General features: G+C 45.6%; 1 long non-coding RNA gene across 1 annotated transcript in view; it reads left to right on the plus strand.

Annotated features, from left to right (window-relative positions):
• LOC133234080 (uncharacterized) overlaps positions 1–16,094 on the plus strand; it is a 39,770-nt gene extending 23,676 nt beyond the window's left edge. The window contains exon 4 of the long non-coding RNA XR_009732001.1: positions 4,172–16,094. This is a non-coding gene — a long non-coding RNA (uncharacterized LOC133234080). The remainder of the gene's footprint in view (positions 1–4,171) is intronic.
• The last annotated feature ends 4,193 nt before the right edge of the window (positions 16,095–20,287 follow it).

Genomic DNA, 20,287 nt, shown 5'->3' on the forward strand with positions numbered 1-20,287 from the left:
ACTGGTGTCTCTTATGTCTAACCTGCATTGGCAGGCAGATTTTTTACCACTAGGGCCACCTGGGAAGGTTAGATGGTAAATTTTGTGTATGTATAGCTTCACACACACACACACACACCTTGAGCTGGGCCTTGCCCCTCAGTGCTTCACCTCATCAGGAAGCTCTGAGGGTATTTCTGGTGAATGTGACTGTGGACATAATGTTCTTCCTTGAGCCTTAATATGTTTTCCCAATGCCTTATAAAGAACACTTACTACTTTAAGGATTGGAGGGTGAGAGAAGGACAATTTAAGAATTTAAAAGAAGATAAAAATTGAGGGCATAGGGAGTTGAATGGATTTCCCTGGTGGTCAGGAAAATGCCCTGGAGGAGGAAGTGGCAACCCCCTCCAGTATTCTTGCCTACGAAATCCCATGGACAGAGGAGCCTGGTTGGCTACAGCCCATAGGGACACGAACGTGTTGGACATGACTTAGCGACTAAACACCAACAGGGAGTTAATTGCCCAGAGTCCTCCCAGGGCTCGGGTGCCGTCCAGGTGGACGGAGGTGAGGAGCAGCTGTGCTCCGAGGGACTGGGAAGGCCCTCATTGACCCTTTGTCCTGCCCCTGAGAGGTTTGCCAAGATTTTCTGTAGAGCTAAGCCTGGGTTCCTGTTGGACGTGCCACCAGGAGAGTGGGGCCTTTTCGTCCAGAAAATGGTGAGGCAATACCTGTGGTGATGGGACAGTCAGCGTTCAGCCCTAACAATGGTCTCAATTTAACAATTAGTAAATAGATAAATTTACTTCCGGATCCCCTGGAGAAGGGCATGGCAACCCACTCCAGTATTCTTGCCTAGAGAATCTGATGGACAGAGGAGCCTGGTGGGCTACAGTCCACAGGGTCACACACAGTCAGACAAGACTGAAGCACCTTAGCATACATGTGCAAATAGATAAATAATAGATGCTACACATTTTAGAGCACCAACTCTGTTTTAGCCACTGAGGAAGGCTTTACATACATTATTTTTTGAATCTTCGTGGTAACCCTGTGGGTTGAGGATCTCTATTTTAAATACTTTTCCCTGTAAAATACACCCTGCAAATAAAGAAGCTTGTAATGTGTATTTTTACACTCATTTTTAATAAGAAATTAATTGCCTTAGGGTGACTGCTGTGATAAATAGACCCTCAAATGCCTCATGACTGAAATACAAGGACTCTTCTTATTCATCAGAGCCGGGCAGGGAGGCAGGGAGAGGAGGGTGGACAGCTGCTCTCCCCATGGTCACTCAGGGATCCAGGTTGCCAAGGGCTGCTCTAGCTTTAGCTCAGGGTATCTGAGGTTGCCTTTTACACTGACACCAGCTAGCTGGAAAGGAAAGGATCTCACATATCAGTTTTACAGGCCAAGCCTGAAAGTCATGATTTAACTTCCGTTTAAATCCCACTGCCTAGAACTCACCCTCCAGGCCAAACGTAAGCTCAGGAGAGACTGAGCAATGCAGTCTAGATTTGTTCTCAGAACAAAGAATAAGTGAATTTGGGTTAGGGTGATTCATGTAACTTCTTGTTCAAACCAGAGCCTTATCAACAGGGAAAGGAGTGATTAAATCATCCCAGGACAGCAGGTATAAATTTGGATGGAAACAGACAGTCACCAGGTTATTGTGAGCAAGAGTAGGCAAAGACAAGCAAACAGCAATGTTTTCTTTGTTTAAAATAAAAGCAAGGCATGCCCACAGCCTGTTCTCCACCTTGGCTTTATTTCTCCCACTTAGCAGTAAATCTCAGTGATCTGGTCATAAGAGACCCTGCTCTAGGTGTTTTTCTATAGACGAAAGTCAGGTGGGGGACATTGTGGTGGGGTGTTCTGTTCTGGGGAGGCCTTTAGGGTCCTGTTTCATTACCCTAACAGTCTAAGACTTCATTTTACTACCACTATCTATTTAAGATGTACCTAAAATGATTGACTCATTGTACTGTTGTTTGTAATGCAAAAAATTGAAACAGCTCACATCCATCAGTAGGGACTGGTTCAACAGATTGTTTCACCAAGTGTCACCGTGTGAAAGAAAGAGAGAAAGTGATGTCGCTCAGTCATGTCCAACTCTTTGCGACCCCATGGACTGTAGCCCACCAGGCTCCTCTGTCCGTGGAGGACAGTGACACTTTGTGAAACAATCTGTTGAACCAGTCCCTACTGATGGATGTGAGCTGTTTCAATTTTTTGCATTACAAACAACAGTACAATGAGTCAATCATTTTAGGTACATCTTAAATAGATAGCGGTAGTAAAATGAAGTCTTAGGCTGTTAGGGTAACGAAACAGGACCCTAAGGGGCCTCCCCAGACCAGAACACCCCACCACAATGTCCCCCACCTGTCTTTCATCTGTAGAAAAACTTTATTCAAAGCATAAATTTAGTCTGAGAAGTTAGACAATGAAGAAGAAATGAAAACAGTCAAGCAAGACAAAATAATAAGTTTAGCCATTAAGCAAAGTCTTTAGTTTGGAACAAACCTTTAGTTCCTCCTCAAGGGCTACAGAGAATATTCTGAGCCATATCCTTTGAGCTGTTTTGTAGATTCTGAACCCCCTTCCAGGCAGAAGAATTTAACTGTGTGCTGCCCACAAGCATGTAGACCCAGACAGCTTGGTTAATGATGGTTAATGATGTTGACTTCTGATTACCTCAACACCAACCAGTCCGAAGAACTTCCATGAGCTGATCATACTCCCCAAAACCCTCCTCCCTCACCCTGTCTTTAGAAACCTTTCCCTGAAAGCTCTGGGGAGTTTAGGCCTTTTGAGCACTAGCTGCCTGGACAGCTTGCTTGGCATCTGCAATAAACTCTGCACTTTCCTTCACCACAGCCCAGTGTCAGTAAATTGTCTTTATTGCATGCAGGCAAAAAGCATCCTGGCATGAGAGCATCCAAGTTAATGTATTTGATAGCTTTCTTTATTTTTGTACCTTATAGAAAGAAGGCCAAACATATTCTTTCAAAATTCTGTGATTCTTTCCCAATTTTTGCTCAAAATGGCATTTTTAAGATTTATGTGATTAGTTAAGTGAGTAGCCCATATTTTGAAGGTAAGTAGCCTGCTTTTGAGGGTTATTTGCACTGTTGCCAGTGTTCTGCGTTTTGCAGGATGAGGTGTGACTACTCCCTGGCTCCTAGACGCCTATGCACAAGTTTCCTCTACCACTTACCCCTAACAGTAAATCTGCCCTGTCATAGGGCAGGTACGCATCCCTTCAGTAGATGCCGTCAGATCCCTCGCTGGACTCTCCCAGACTGGTTGCCAAATCAGACTCCCACACTCGGAAGATTCCCATGGCTCCACATTCTTATCTTAGCTTTCTATTGCATTTGAGATTAAGCAACATTTCCTTTCTTTGTAATTTGAGACTCCTTGTTTACAAACACCTCTCTGTGTCTTTTGCTCATTTTTCCATTGGATTGCTTATATTTTCCATGTCAGGCTGGAGTTCTTTCCTACTTTGAATACTAACTCTTGGTTGGTTACAGTTGCTACAAATACTGTGTGTGACTTCTGATGTCTTCTGATAACGGTTCTTAGTGCAACATGGTCTAATGGATCAACATTTCCCATATATGGTGGATGTTTTTTTTTATTGTTTATTTCCTGCTTGAGAAGTCTTCCTAGCCTAGGTCTCGATCCCTACTTTCAGGAAGAGACAGTGGTTCAGACGTTGGGTAATCTCATGCCCAGGTTCCAGCCCACTCCTGGGGTGGCTGCTCCTCCTGGGGATTTGCCCACACAGATCGTCTCCCAAGGCCACAGTGAGTCCAAAGAACCTGGGCTCTGATGCTGCCTGGGACCCCCAGGTCCAGGCTACTAACCGCCCTCAGGCACTGTCACCAGCTCCTTCTTCAGGTCAAGAATTTTATTTTTCCCCCTAGTGTTTGTCCCGTAGCAGGACTGGCTGGAATGCTTGTGTGTGGTGTGTCCTTAGGGCATTAGGGCTCCAGGACGCATCTATGAAGGGAGGGCCCCCCGGAGCCTCCCAAGGAAGATCTTTCTGGAGTGGAGTCTCAGCGAAGGGCCTTCAGGGAAAATGGGGATTCGTTAGGGAGGCTGTTTAATGTTACTGTCCCTTTGATGACGATGACAATGGTGATAATGATGCTATCTTGTTGCTATTTGTGTTCCACAGAGGCTGAGAGGAAGAACAAAGATTTGGATTCAACGAGGAAAGCTGGGAGGGCACGGCCTCCTCTCTCCTGAAGGCTCTTGCCCCTATGTCTTGAAGAGTAAACCCCATGACCTCAGTTAAAGGAAGGAAGAGAGGGTGAAAGAAAAGAAGACAGGAAGGAAAAGGAAAGGAGGTCCCCCGCATGTGCATCCCCACATGCACCTCCTTCTGGGTCACGTGCAGGCCCGTGTCGGTTGGTGCACTTACTATTTTGTGTTCCTTTGTCACTTCCATGTTTGTCCTTGTGAAACATACTTAATTTTTAACAGCCATCCTAGGCACCATTGATTGAATAGACGTGCCCAAACACGGCCATCCTTCTGGTATTGGGCAGACACAAGGCTATTTTCAGAGTCAGCATAGATGATTTAGTCAAACCAGTAGTGGTTAGTTTTAATCATTATTTCTTTTTTCTACCTTTTAACTATTTCCTTAAGCTACATTCTCAGAAATAGGATTTCTGGGTAAAAAGGGATGGATATTTTTATTGCTTTTAAAAAATAGTGGTAGATCTCTTTTCAAAGATGCTATGCTAATTTGTAAAACCCAAAATAAGTTTTTTGCAATTTTTCAAAGGTGATAGTGCAGCAAGAAAAGTTCCCCAGAATATCCCTCCAATGCCTTGGAGGGCTCTTTCCTTACAGAGTTTCAGGAAGTTTCTAATCAGCAGCTCTATTTTTGTGAGATCAGGTTGTGGTAGACAGGAGGCTGTGTGGCTATCAGGACTGATAAGGGTATTTGGGGACTGTTTGTGGCCAGTTTAAATGCCTGCTGTATAGGCTGTAGTCTGGGGACCCGGTGAGGGTGACAGGCTCTCTTTGTAGAGACTCCTCTTCCACCCTCGCAAAGTTTGCGCTTCGGGTGCGGAGTGACGCATCTGAGGGCACTACCAACCGGATCAGGCAACCTTGCTCACACGGTGGTCTTGCGTTGTTCTCTCAAGAAAGTAAAGGCCTGGGTGATTGTGGCCAGGCCCAACTGAACCCCAAGAGGGTGTGAGTGCTCAGGCCAATAGCCCAGGTAGGGAGGCTGAGCCCTGAGGGTCAGAGCTGTCCTGGGCCCAGCTCAGGTTCCCTCCCTGGGAACCAGTTGGAGGATCCAGGCAGCATCAAAGCCCAGGGAGCAGTGAGCGGGTGCAGGGATGTCCCTGCCCTCCTGCTAAAGCCTTTCCCTCTGGCTGCTGGGCCTTCCCAGGGACAGAGGGACCTGTGGCTCAAGGGCGAGGGGCAAGTGTCCCCAGACTGGCTGGGCTGCAAACCCACAGGCATGCTCCAGCAGAGGCATTTTGCACAGGACCTGGGAACCTGGGCCCACTCTGCAGGCTACCCTTGAGAGAGGCCAGGGCCTTTGAAGGGATCTGCCCAGGACATGAGCGTGGGCATGTTTGCTTGGAGAGCAGAGTCAGAGGCTCTGTGGGGGCAGAAACCCAAGGAGGCCTGAGTCTGAACACTCAGCACAAACAGACAAGCAAACCCCTTCCTGTGTGCGGGTAGAGCCCAGCTCACCATGCCCCACCCCTGCTGCTGCTGAGGTGGACTTTTGGGGCTTCCGGAGCTGGGGGAGTCTGGGACTCTTTCCCCGATGACAGCCTCGGCCATGCAGTTTCACAAGCTCCTTCGATACGCCAGTGTCAACATCAACCACAACAGTAGAAGTAATAAAAATAGTGCTGTTACTTACTCAGGACTTTCCATGTGCCCGCTACTGGCCTAAGGGTTTTGGATGGTCTCACTACGTGGCAGGTATTGCTGTCATTATCCCCATTTTACAGGTGTGGACACTAAAGCCCAAGAGAGGTTAAGAAACTTGCTCCAGGTCATACAGCCAGTAAGTAGGGGAATTGGAATCATACTGAGGCTGCCTGGCTCTGGAGCCAGTGAGTTTCCTCACTTCCCTGACCAGCTTTCGTGTCTTACAAGATAACAGATGCTCTCACACCTACGGTCCCATACAAACCACCAGCAACGGCGTCTGGGGGCAGAGCTGTGGCTCCGAGCACTGACAAGAGCTGCAGCCAGCACCTGGCTTCCCAGACGGGCAACTTTAGCTGATTACCCAGTTTGTCTTGTCCAATCACTTTATCTGCAAAATGGGGGCATAATCTCCACTTCACTGCACCAGGGGAGGAAGGGCTGTGAGGATTAAATGAGATCACATCTCTGAATGTGTGCAGCACCTTGGTAGACACCTAGGAAATGTGGGCTCCTGGGTCAAGTTCTCTTCCTCTTAATAAGTTCTCCAAAGGCCCCCTAACTGTCCTGGGTGCACTGGCAGAGGCAGAGGAGCAGTTACAAAGCAGTGATGAGTCTATGCATACTGCCACACGAAGCTCTAAGAAGAGGCAAACGTATACAGCGTAAGACTCCACCTCACAAGCACACTCTGCGGATGGCCTCCAAGAAGCTGTGAAACTGTGGGAGAAAATCACGCTTTCTCAACACTTTGCTGACAACTGGAAGGCTCTGTGGTTTAACTGCCAGTTGTCCTGCTCTCAGTTACATCCTTCTATTGAGTGGCCCTTGGGGACTAGCTAATCTGTGAGCCCGGGGCACATGCCCCCTTCAGTTATTAGATTCTCCTTCCAGTTTCACCTCTGAATCCCCCAAAGGCCCCCTGTTCTACGGGAAAGTCAGCCAACTAGCCAAAGCAAGTGTGTGTGTGTATGCACGCTCAGTCACTCAGTCGTGTCTGACTCTAAAGACGGAGATATCTATTAATACCATAAAAACGTAATGCTGATTTAGATTTCAGTTTTATTTTTTGACTCCATTAAAATAGATTGGGAGAAAGAATGAATATCACTGATGGCATAGATTCTGTCATTAGTAACTGAGAAAATGAGTATTTTAGAAAGGCACTTGGATACTTCCAAACCAGTAGAGAAGAAAGGAGGGGCGGACACTGAGCAGGCAGCGAGCAGTAACTGCGCACGGTCTGCCTCTTTGCTGTCCAGCACTCATTCCACCCTTCCCCAACCCCCCACAGGAAATGTCACTGTCTCCCATGGCAGAGAGCCAAAGTTTTGTATCTCTACACCAGGCAGCTTCTCCATTAGGCTCACTGAAAAACTTCTACGACCTTCAAACTACAAGACAAGTTCTCTGCTCCAGCATCGGCAGCTGTCACTGTCTCATGCAGCAAACGTCCTGCCCCGTGAGGACGCCCTATTCCTGGGGCACCTGGCACCCTGCTCTGCTCCTGGGAGTATCTGCTGTAGTCACTGCCCGCTGTGGACTTGGTTCTGCCCTCCATAGGGGTCATCCCTGTCCATTACTCTCATGGCTACACATGAGGCAGGTTGGCAGAGGCATGCCATCGCTGGGGCCACACAGCTTCTGGTTGGAGGGCATGAGGGGTCCTGAGGGCCAGAGATAGTCTGTCACTGTTTCCATTGTTTCCCCATCTATTTGCCATGAAGTGATGGGACTGGGTGCCATGATCTTAGTTTTCTGAATGTTGAGTTTTAAGCCAGCTTTTTCACTCTTCTCTCTCACCTTCATCAAAAGGCTCTTTAGTCCTTCTTTGCTTTCTGCCATAAGGGTGGTGTCATCTGCATATCTCAGGTTATTGATATTTCTCCCGGAAATCTTGATTCCAGCTTGTGCTTCATCCAGCCCAGCATTTCTCATGATGTACTCTTAAATAAGCAGGGTGACAACATACAGCATTGATGTACTCCTTTCCCAATTTGGAACCTGTTGGAACAGACACAGTCTGTTGTTCCGTGTCCAGTTCTAACTGTTGCTTCTTGACCTGCATACTGATTTCTCAGGAGGCAGGTCAGGTGGTCTGGTATTCCCTTCTCTTTCAGAATTTTCCACAGTTTGTTTTGATCCACACAGTCAAAAGCTTTGGCATAGTCAATAAAGCAGAAGTAGATGTTTTCCTGGAACTCTCTTGCTTTTTTGATGATCCAGCGGATGTTGGCAATTTGATCTCTGCTTCCTCTGTCTTTTCTAAATCCAGCTTGAACATTTGGAAGTTCATGGTTCACGTACTGTTGAAGTCTGGTTTAGAGAATTTTGAGCATTACTTTGTTAGCGTGTGAGATGAGTGCAAATGTGTGGTAGTTTGAACATTCTTTGGCATTGCCTTTCTTTGGCATTGGAATGAAAACTGACCTTTTCCAGTCCTGTGGCCACTGCTGAGTTTTCCAAATTTGCTGGCATATTGAATGCAGCACTTTAACAGCATCATCTTTTAGGATTTGAAATAGCTCAACTGGAATTCCATCACCTCCACTAGCTTTGTCCGTAGTGATGCTTCCTAAGGCCCACTTGACTTCACACTTCAGGATGTCTGGCTCTAGGTGGGTGATCACACCAATGTGGTTATCTGGGTCTTGAAGATCTTTTTTGTATAGTTTTTCTGTGTATTCTTGCCACCTCTTCTTAATATCTTCTGCTTCTGTTAGGTCCATACCATGTATGTCTTTTATTGTTCCCATCTTTGCATGAAATGTTCCCTTGGTATTTCTTATTTTCTTGAAGAGATCTCTAGTCATTCCCGTTCTATTGCTTTCCTCTATTTCTTTGCATTGATCATTGAGGAAGGCTTTCTTATCCCTTCAGAAGGGATTGCTGTTACCCATTGAATTATTTCAGGTAATAATTTTACTCAAAAACCTGGTTGGCCTTTGGTATTTTGTTGAGGGTAAGGGGAGGTCATTCCATTCGAAAGGAACCATAGTCAAAGATCTACCCTAGCCTAAGTCTTACACAATAATTCCAATGATTTACCTACTTGGCATCTGTGTTTTGCTCTCACCCTAACTGGATTGTTACTGCATTCAAAACAGTAGCCTCATGGGAGATGCCCCTTCATATGCTATTTTCTGGGGGTCTCTCTGTTAGATGAAATTCTTAAGAGAAGGTTCTGGAGAAAGACCTTATATTCCAATTTTATCTCCTGCTATGGCTGCCATTTGCAGGCAACAATTTCAGTCTGGTGTAAAGAAACTCTGTGTGTGTGTGTGTAAAATCCTGTAAGACTTTTCTGGAACTTTCACTCCATCGAGCTTGAAGGCCACTGAGAGAGGGAGTTTCTCTCAGACTGTTACATTCTCTCTTATTCCTGCCTGACATCTGGCTCTTTCTTATCTCAGTCCATTCCTCTATTGTAGAACATTGCCCCACTATTTGGCCAAATGTTTTGCTATGGCATGACAAGGATCACCAACATTCTGTCCTGGAAAGTTGGGGATCTCGTTATCTGCCCCTTCCTCAGCCCATTCCTGCAGTGCTCCACTGCCATCTACCAGATTTTGGATCAGTTAGGAGTGCACTTGGTTGCAAGAAAACCTGAATAGTGGGGAGGGATGTACTGGTCTCCTACAACAGGAACTTTGAGGCAGTCCAGGGCTGGTCCATCATCCAGGGGTATCAGGGCACTCGGGCTCTTCCTTGCTTCCTGTTCTGCTCTTTTTGTATTTCTATCCTACTAAATCAGGAATAGTTGTTCATTTGTGCAACAGAAGCTGTGTCAAGACGGTTAAGCAAAAGAGGAATTTATTAAAGGGAATTTGGGGGAACGCTGAAGGAACAGCTAGAGAGGAGACCACTGCCATTGGCCCACGGAGCACCAGATGTTCAGGGGGCCTGGTACCTGGAGCCTGACCTCACTGCCATACACGGCTGCCACCAGCAGTGTCCCTCTAGCGCTTGGAGCCTGACCACTCCTACGCTCTGAAGCCTCCCTCTGGACTGACGCCTTATGCGGCTGAATACGACCGGCAGCGGGGGAGGGGTCAGCTCACATGCTTAAGCCCTCCCTGCAAAGGAGGCTGGGAAGGGAGTTTGATGTCCCATGAGGTTGAATCTGATTGGAGAATCCTAGGTCACGTGCCTGAGCCCTGGGTGCCCTGGGTGCAAAGGAGACTGGGTAGAGTTTTTTCTGTTCTACTCAGGGCACAGGTGCGAAGGGCCCCCAAACAGAGCCAGAGTGTTCTCAAGGTGTGGGGCAGCCTGCGAACGTAACAAGTATAACTCCACCTACTGTCTCCTCTTTCTCATCTCGGCTTCACTCTGCATGCCGCACCATGGCCTCCCGTCCCACAGCCGCAATGGACCTGCTCTGGTCAGTCTCGGTGGCCTCCCAGACGTCCCTGGGCACGTCTTGGTGCTCACCTAACTTTTCAGCAGACGGTATGTTGAGCTCCTTCTTCTTAAAGCACTTCTCTTGCTTTCCACAGCCCAGCTTTTCCGAGATTTTCTCCTCCTCCTCTGCCACTTCTCTGTCTTCTTGGCTTACTCTTCTACCTCTGACTTGTAAGTCTGAGGTGCCCTGCACCACTTGGGCGATTTCATCTATGTATTAATGGCCTCACATTCCGATCTCTAGGTTGGATCTCTCCTCTGAGTTCCTGAAGCCCTTAAATCACTTGTATTTGGTTGTTCCACAGCATCTCAAGCTTCATAGGTCCAACACAGAACTCCTAATTTCCCATTTTGATATATCTAACCTGAACCAACCTAGATAGCATATTAAAAAACAGAGACATTACTTTGCCAACAAGGGTCCATCTAGTCAAGGCTATGGTTTTTCCAGTGGTCATGTATGGATGTGAGAGTTGGACTGTGAAGAAAGCTGAGCGTGGAAGAATTGATGCTTTTGAACTGTGGTGTTGGAGAAGACTCTTGAGAGTCCCTTGGACTGCAAGGAGATCCAACCAGTCCATCCTAAAGGAGATCAGTCCTGAATATTCATTGGAAGGACTGATGCTAAAGCTGAAACTCCAATACTTTGGCCACCTCATGCGAAGAGTTGACTCATTGGAAAAGACTCTGATGCTGGGAGGGATTGAGGGCAGGAGGAGAAGGGGACGACAGAGGATGAGATGGTTGGATGGCATCACCGACTTGATGCACATGAGTTTGGGTGAACTCTGGGAGTTGGTGATGGACAGGGAGGCCTGGCGTTCTGTGATTCATGGGGTCACAAAGAGTCGGACGCGACTGAGCAACTGAACTGAACTGAACTGAACCTCAACCAGTGTCCTCATCCCAGCATGGGGTACTATCATTTTAAAGCCAGGAGTTCATGAGGCTCCTTTTTTTCCTTCCAATCTCAAATCCAACCTAGCAGCAAGTGACATCAGGTTCTAGATCCAAAGTATACTTTGAATTCTCTCCACTTTTCTCTGTCTCATTCAAGTAGTCATCAGTTTTTACTTGGATTGCTTTTTAAATTTCTTTTAATGTACTTTTAATTTATTTTTAAAATATCAATTTATTTTAATTGGAGGATAATTATTTTACAATATTGTGATGGTTTTTGTCATATAACATGAATTAGCCATAGGTATACAGATATCCCCCTATCCTGAGCCTCCTCCCACCTCCCTCCCCATCCCATTCCTCTGGGTTGTTCCAGACCATCGACTTTGGGTGCCCTGCTTCATGCATTGAACTCACACTGGTCATCTATTTTACATATGGTGATATACACGTTTTAGTGCTATTCTCTCAAATCATTCCACCCTCATCTTCTCCCACTGAGTCCAAAAGTCTGTTCTTTACATCTTTACATCTGTGTCTCCTTTGCTGCCCTGCATGTAGGATCATGGTTACCCATCTTTCTAAATTCCATATATATATATATGCATTAGTATACAGTATTTGTCTTTCTTGTTCTGACTTATTTCACTCTGTATAATAGGCTCCAGCTTCATCCACCTCATTAGAACTGACTCAAATGCATTCCATTTTATAGCTGAGTAATATTCCATTGTGTATATATACCACGACTTCCTTATCCATTCATCTGCCAATGGACATCTAGGTTGCTTCCATGTCCTAGCTGTTGTAAATAGTGCTGCGATGAACATTGGGGTACACGTGTCTCTTTCAATTCTGGTTTCCTCAGTGTGTAGGCCCAGCAGTGGGATTGCTGGGTTGTGTGGCAGCTCTATTTCCAATTTTTAAAGGAATCTCCATTTTGTTCTCCATAGCAGCTGTACCAGTTTGCATTCCCACCAACAGTGTAAGAGGTTCCCTTTTCTTCACACCCTCCCCAGTATTTATTGTTTGTAGACTTCTAGTCTGTTCTCCATGCAGCAACAGAATAGTAGTATTTCTCAAGCATAAATGCGAGCACATGACTCCTCTGGGGCAATTTCTAATAGCTTTTCATTTAACTAAGGATAAATGCTCTCTATTATGGCTTATATGGACCACATCATTCTGTTCCTACCTCCTTGGCTGTGCTCCAGTCTTTCAGGAGGTTGAGCATGGTAACATTTGTCCTGCCCCAGGACATTTGCACATACTACTCCCTGTCTGTAATGTTTTCTCTCGCATTTTCCCCATGACTAGCTCATTCTCCATCCTTCTGATCTCAGTTTAAAAAAACAGGCCTCTGATCACCTAGTGTTATTATTATCTCAGTCCTTTGTTTATTTTCTTCACAACACTTGAACACTTGTAATAATGTTGTTTGATTATTTCCTTATCTGCTCCTGAACTTGAATACCAAGTCCATAAAGTTAGGGACTACCCTCGTCTCATTCACTAACTAGCAGAGTACCTGAAGAGTAATCATTAAATAAGTAAGTGTTGTTTGAATGATTTACCTGTTTTTCCCTCAAAGATCCCCCAACACCTGGTGCTTTAGAAATCTTTATTGCTTCATCTCACTTGAGCACTTGGGCAAATGTTGCCTGTAGAGTATGTTCCTGTAGGGGGGAAATAGTTTTGTAAACCCATGGCCTACTCAGCTCTCAAGCTGCATTTACAACTAATTGATCTGATCTTGAACTTTTTCCTAACCAGCAATGAGAAGCAGCCAAGCAGCCCTCTTTCAGGTATGCAAAGCCCTGTTGACCACCTGCCATGAATCCAGGTTCTGTGGCTGTTTGCATGCTTATAAAAGGCAGTTCCCAGTTCCCTGGAGGATGCAGACCTCCTGGCTTGCTGGCACATTGACATGTGTGATGAAAATTCTCCAAGGACTCAGGTAAAGTGTGTGGGGGAGCAGATTCCCCAGGCAGGTCAAGGTGTTTTGATTTATGGCATGTTGCCCTTTTCCACTGAGTACAAGCCAGAGCTCATGCACAGGATGGTTTTGTTCAGGCTTGTGAAGTTACAGAAGTAATCCTGTAGGCCTGAAATCTCTAGTTTACAGCATTAGAGTTTGTGAGAGTGGAAAGGGAGCCCTCCATTCCTTGTAACCACGTGTAGTATTTATTAGGCACCAGCTGTGTGCCAGGCCCCAGCTAGGCCTTTGCACATATTGCCTTCAATCCTCACATAACTCTGCAAGATGAATGGGCCTGTGCATTATAGACAAGGCTTCCAAAGCTCTGAGCAGCCCCACAGCTCCAGAATGGAAGAGCTGGGACCATGGCCAGGCCCTGAGAGCACCTTTTCCAGCTCCTCTGAAGAGAAGCCAGAGTTGCACAGGCAGCTTGGACCGAGATCCTCTGCAGGTGAGGTTACCGTGGGGGTTCCTGGGTCTGTTCCTTTTGTAGGAGCTGAGACTTGGCAGTCTAGGAAAGTCCAGCCACAGGGTGGACAGGTCAGGGTGACCTGGACCTCATCTTGGCTGAGTGGCCTAGCCAGAACAGGTCTCAACCCCCACGAGCCTCCCTCAAGGTGTTTGGGCAGGTCCCAGCAAGTGGGCTGACAGCCTTAGCCTACCTTGGGAAGCACGGACTCCTTAAGGGAGGAGGAAGCTTAGACAGCTCCTCGGCATTTAGTCAGCATTTACCACTAACTCTGTCTCCAGCGGGCCCTCCCCTCGTGTCTCTCAGCACGTTTATCACACCACTGTGCCGATTGGTATTAGTGCTGCTGCTGTTGTTGATATTATTATTATTGCTATGCTAGTTTTCATACTGAGGTGGGAGATGGTGGCTCATTTGTTTTGTATCCACAATACCTGGAAAGCGGGAGTGTAGGATGGATGGATGAGTGGGTGAGTGGGCGGATGGACAGGGGATGGGTGGATGGGTGAGAAAGTTGAGGGACGAGTTTCACCTCCACTTGTCCAGTCATCTACCACGTGGGCTGACAGCACCCCAGGCCGCCTTGCCCTAACCTCCTTGTCTTCCTCCTTATCCCTGTTGGTCTCTCTTTCCACACTGACAGCACGTGACTTGGCTGGCTGTGGGCGCTGGCATCAGGCAGAGTGTCCACCCCATTGGTTGGTGTGATGGGGCCAGTATGTGGCCCTGGCCACCAGAAGTGGGGATTGTGATGAGGAAAAAAGCAGGAGCAGCAAAGGCGGCCCGTGAGTGGAAGCTTATGGACTCTAACCCTTCACCTCTCTGATCAGTGCTGCCAGCAGAACTTTCTTCCCTGATGGAGTTTTCTATGTCTGTGCTGTCCAGTATGGTAGGACCTACCTCCATATGGCTGTCAAATAGTTGCTGTTGTTCGGTTGCTATGCTAAGTCACTTCAGTCGTGTCCGACTCTGTGTGACCCCATAGGCGGTAGCCTAGGCATAAACTGTAATAATCACGGTTAAGTGTGAAACCTTGCTTCGAAACATTGCTCACTATTCATTCTCAGAAGATATATGCTAGAACCATAGGAGTAATTGGTGGGCAAGTGGCTGAGGAATACCAGTTAGAAAACAAAGCTTTGAGTGCTCAAAGTGCTTCTCTAGAAACTGTCCTATTCCCCATGGTATTTAAGAAGGGCACTATTAAGAATGAGTGTGAGTGATAGTTGCTCAGTCAGTCTGACTCTGCAACCCCATGGACTGTAGCCTGCCAGGCTCCTCTGTTCATGGAATTCTCCAGGCAAGATTACTGGAGTGGGTTGCCATTTCCTAAGTCGTGTCCAACTCTTTGAGACCCCATGGCTGCAGCACGCCAGGCTTCCCTGTCCTTCACCATCTCCCAGAGTTTTCTCAGACTCATGTCCATTAAGTAAGTGATGCCATCCAACCATCTCATCCTCTGTCTCCCCCTTCTCCTCCTGCCCTCACTCTTTCCCATCATCAGGGTCTTTTCCAATGAGTCGGTTCTTCACATTAGGTGGGAAGTATACTTCACAAAATATTGGAGCTTTGGCTTCAGCATCAGTCCTTCCAATGAATATTCAGGGTTGATTTCCTTAAAGATTGACTGGTTTGATTTCCTTGCAGTCCAAGGGACTCTCAAGAATCTTCTCCAACACCACAGTTCAAAAATATAAATTATTCAGCATTCAGCCTTCTTTACCAAACACTTAAAATGTTAAAATGCTAGTGTAACAGCGAAGCTGACTTAAAAAAATTTTTTTTTATTTTTGTTGAAGTATAATTGACATATAACACTGTTAATTTGGGGTGTCCAAGGTAATGATTTGACATTTGTATATGTTGTGAAACGGTCACAATAAGTGTAGTTAACATCCTTTACCACAGACAGCTACAAATTTTGTTTTCTTGTGGTAACTTCTAAAATCTCTTCTCTTAGTGACTTTAAATATACAGCTCAGTATTATGAGCTATAGTCGCCATGCTGTACACTACATCCCCAGGACTTCTTTTACAACTGAGCATTTGTACTTTTTGACCACCTTCACCCTTTTTGCACACACCCAATCCCCTCCCCTCTTGCAAGCACCAATCTGTCCTCTATCCACGAGCCGAATATTTTGTTTTTTAGATTCCACATATAAGTAAGTTCATACGATATTTGTCTTTGTCTGACATTTTACTTAGCATAATGCCCTTAAGTTCCATCCATGTTGCAAATGACAAGATTTCCTTCTTTTCTTCTGAATAATATTCACAGAATATATATACACCACATTTCTAAAAATACACTCTTCCGTCAATGGACATTATAATGCTGAAGTGAATGGTGGGTGCAGATAACTTTTCAATTTAAGACACACACACATACACATATCTCACAAGTGGGATTGTTGGAACATTTGGTAGTTCTATTTTTAATTTTTTTTCTTTTTTTAATTTTATTTTATTTTTAAACTTTACAATATTGTATTAGTTTTGCCAAACATCAAAATGAATCTGCCACAGGTATACCCGTGCTCCTCCTCCCTCCTCCCTCCCCATACCCTCCCTCTGGGTCGTCTCAGTATGTTTAATTTTTTGAAGAATCTCTGTACTGTTTTCCATAGAGGCTGCATCGGTTCACATGTCCACTTACAGTTGTATGGGAGTCCCTTTTCTCCACCCTTATCATCACTTGTGAGATAACAAGTGATATCATTTTTGATGATAGTTATTCTACTAAGTGTGAGATGATATCTTACTGGGGTTTTGATTTGCATTTCCTTGATGATTAGTGATGTTAAGCACTAAATATTACTTAATTTTAATTAATTTAAATTCATCTTTCAACAGCCAGAGATGAGTAGCTGCTGACTTTCTGGAGCACGTGGCTCTGGTGGACTGGGCCAGCTCTTATTTGTTCTGATCAATAGACAGAGGTGCTATGAGGCAGTGAACGGGAAATAGCTTGAAGAAGGGCTGTGGGACAGGCTTTGCACTCCTTTTCCCTTCCTCCATCCTGCTGCTTAAAGCAGGGATAGTAAAGCTAAGGCTTCATCTCTAGTCCTGAGGGCCAGAAACACCCCAGACTCAGTGGAGGGGAAAGCTGGAGGTGGCCTGGGCACCACATTTAAGTGCAACCATCTCACCTGCTGTGATCACAAACTGCGGGAGAGGTCTACCTCTCTGTCCTCTCCGGTTTCAGGCAATTGGCGCTTGAGTAGCCCTGGCCAGGTCTCAGGGCACCTTCCACCCGCTCTACGCACTCATCTCCTCTATTGGAGCCCTGGTTCTGCAAGCATCCTTCCTTAGCCTGCTCTCTATGGTCTAACCCTTGTATTCCAGGCCTTTGAGGACCAAATCAAAACCACAACTTTAACCTTAAAAGCTTCTGCACATCAAAGGAAACTATTAGCAAGGTGAAAAGACAGCCTTCAGAATGGGAGAAAATAATAGCAAATGAAGCAACCGACAAACAACTAATCTCAAAAATATACAAGCAACTCCTACAGCTCAACTCCAGAAAAATAAACGACCCAATCAAAAAATGGGCCAAAGAACTAAATAGACATTTCTCCAAAAAAGACATACAGATGGCTAACAAGCACATGAAAAGATGCTCAACATCACTCATTATCAGAGAAATGCAAATCAAAACCACTATGAGGTACCATTTCACACCAGTCAGAATGGCTGCGATCCAAAAGTCTACAAATAATAAATGCTGGAGAGGGTGTGGAGAAAAGGGAACCCTCTTACACTGTTGGTGGGAATGCAAACTAGTACAGCCACTATGGAGAACAGTGTGGAGATTCCTTAAAAAACTGGAAATAGAACTGCCTTATGATCCAGCAATCCCACTGCTGGGCATACACACTGAGGAAACCAGAAGGGAAAGAGACACGTGTACCCCAATGTTCATCGCAGCACTGTTTATAATAGCCAAGACATGGAAGCAACCTGGATGTCCATCAGCAGATGAATGGATAAGAGAGCTGTGGTACATATACACAATGGAGTATTACTCAGCCATTAAAAAGAATACATTTGAATCAGTTCTAATGAGGTGGATGAAACTGGAGCCTATTATACAGAGTGAAGTAAGCCAGAAGGAAAAACATAAATACAGTATTCTAACGCATATATATGGAATTTAGAAAGATGGTAACAATAACCCGGTGTACGAGACAGCAAAAGAGACACTGATGTATAGAACAGTCTTATGGACTCTGTGGGAGAGGGAGAGGGTGGGAAGATTTGGGAGAATGGCAATGAAACATGTAAAATATCATGTAGGAAACGAGTTGCCAGTCCAGGTTCGATGCATGATGCTGGATGCTTGGGGCTGGTGCACTGGGACGGCCCAGAGGGATGGTATGGGGAGGGAGGAGGGAGGAGGGTTCGGGATGGGGAACACATGTATACCTGTGGCAGATTCATTTTGATATTTGGCAAAACTAATACAATTATGTAAAGTTTAAAAATAAAATAAAATTGGAAGAATAAAAAAAATAAATAAATAAAATAAAAATTAAAAAAAAAAAAAAAAAAACCACAACTTTCTCTTTTGAAAAGCCTGGCTCTTGCAATGTGAAACCTTGGCTCCTACCATACTTCCCCGAGTCTTGGCAACCTGTGTTGAAAGTTGAAAGCCTGAATGTTTGGGCTCTGTTCCCCAATGGGTGACCCCACCCTGAGGACCACCCGTCTAAAATAACACCCTGCCTGAATGGACTAAATGATGTGGTAGCAAAAAGTTAAAAAAAAAAAAAAAAAAACCCAAACAGAAATACTTCAATATACTGAAGTACTATCCTGCCACATCAGAAATAGCTCCCCATGAATTGAAAACAACTGCTGCCCGTATTCTGTTAATATGGCAAGAAACTTCTTGGCCAAAAGACATTTGGATCCCATGGGGGACAGGAGGGAAAAGCAGAGGGAGCCGTAGAGTGAGCCAGGCTCAGAGGTGGGAGTACCTCTGAGGTCTTTCGGGGCCTGCTCCTCAAATCAGACATCAGCTTGAGCCAGGCCACATCCCACTGCTACGCACACTCTACCCGCGGCCATCCTGGGCTGGCTTGATGCCTTCACTCCTTGCCTGTCACCCCTGTCAAAGAATAGCATTTCCATTTGTCTTTATTGGGCCCTGGAAGCTCTGGGGGTTACAAGGGAAAAGGAAACCTATGAATTTCTTCATTGAGTTCAATGTATCGTGGCTATAAAAGCTGGGGTTCTCCATCTAGATGCAGGAGCCCCCCCAGAGGTCTTGGAGCATGCAGGAAGTGATGTATTTTTTTCCTGAGAGTAGTGGGTGTGCAAGGCGCTGGAGCTGCCAGATTGTGACACACATTGGTGAGGTAGTGCCCAGACCTAGACAGTCCCCAGAGTCCGTGTAAGTCCTTCTGCATTCAGTGGGGCCCCGCCCTCCAACCTCAGGGTCCAGGCACCCCAGGGCTGTGTCTGTTAGTGGCGTCTGAACCCTTAAAGTGCATTCTTCAGGGAGCTTGTTCTTAAATTAGAGGTCTGAATCTTGACATTCAGGAATGAATGGTGGGATTTGAGGCATCGCTACTGGGTGGGCACCTCTATTTCTGTGTCTGGGCTCTTCCAGTGCCCTTGAAGTTAATTATTCATCATCTGGGCTTAAGGCCCTGACCACAGGCGTGAGATCAAAAATACTAAAAAGACGCTGACAAGGCCTCTCTTAGGCAGGATACACATAGAACTGACCTACCTGGAAACCCCTCTCACTGCAAACAGCCTGAGCAGAGAGCTGGAAGTCTTGGAATTCAGCCTCCATTCTGCCTCAGGTGCCCAGGGGAACTGGCTGATCCTCAGCCCTCTCTGGTGTCAGAGGATCTTTCTTCTTCACAGCGTGGGGGATCACCTCTGTGGCACTGAACACCCTGATAGCCAGATCCTGGTTTGTTTTATTTTTCTTTTTTTAATTTATATTTTTATTGAAGAATAACTGCTTTACAGAATTTTATTGTTTTCTGTCAAACATCAACATGAATCGGCCATAGGTATACATATATCCCTGCCCTTTTGAACCTCCTTCCCATCTCTCTCCCCATCCCACCCCTCTAGGTTGGTACACAGCCCCTGTTTGAGATTCCTGAGCCGTACGGCAAATTTCCTTTGGCTGTCTATTTTACATATGGTAATGTAAGTTTCCATGTTACTCTTTCCATACATCTCACCCTCTCCTCCCCCTTCCTGCTGTGTCCGTAAGTCTGTTCTCTATGTCTGTTTCTCCACTGCTGCCCTGTAAATAAATTCTTCAGTACCATTTTTCTAGATTCCGTATATGTGCATTAGAATACAATATTTATCTTTCTCTTTCTGACTCACTTCACTCTGTATAATAGGTCCTAGGTTCATTCATCTCATCAGAACTGACTCAAAGGTATTCCTTTTTATGGCTGAGTAATATTCCATTGTGTATATGTACCACAACTTCTTTATCCATTCATCTGTCAATGGACATCTAGGTTGCTTCCATGTTCTAGCTATTGTAAACAGGGCTGCAATGGGATACATGTGTCTTTTTCAACCCTGGTTTCCTCAGGACATATGCCTAGGAGTGGGATTGTTGGGTCATATGATGGTTTTATCCCTGGTTTTTT

This window comes from Bos javanicus, chromosome 21 (genome assembly GCF_032452875.1).
Source record: "Bos javanicus breed banteng chromosome 21, ARS-OSU_banteng_1.0, whole genome shotgun sequence".
Taxonomy (NCBI): domain Eukaryota; kingdom Metazoa; phylum Chordata; class Mammalia; order Artiodactyla; family Bovidae; genus Bos; species Bos javanicus.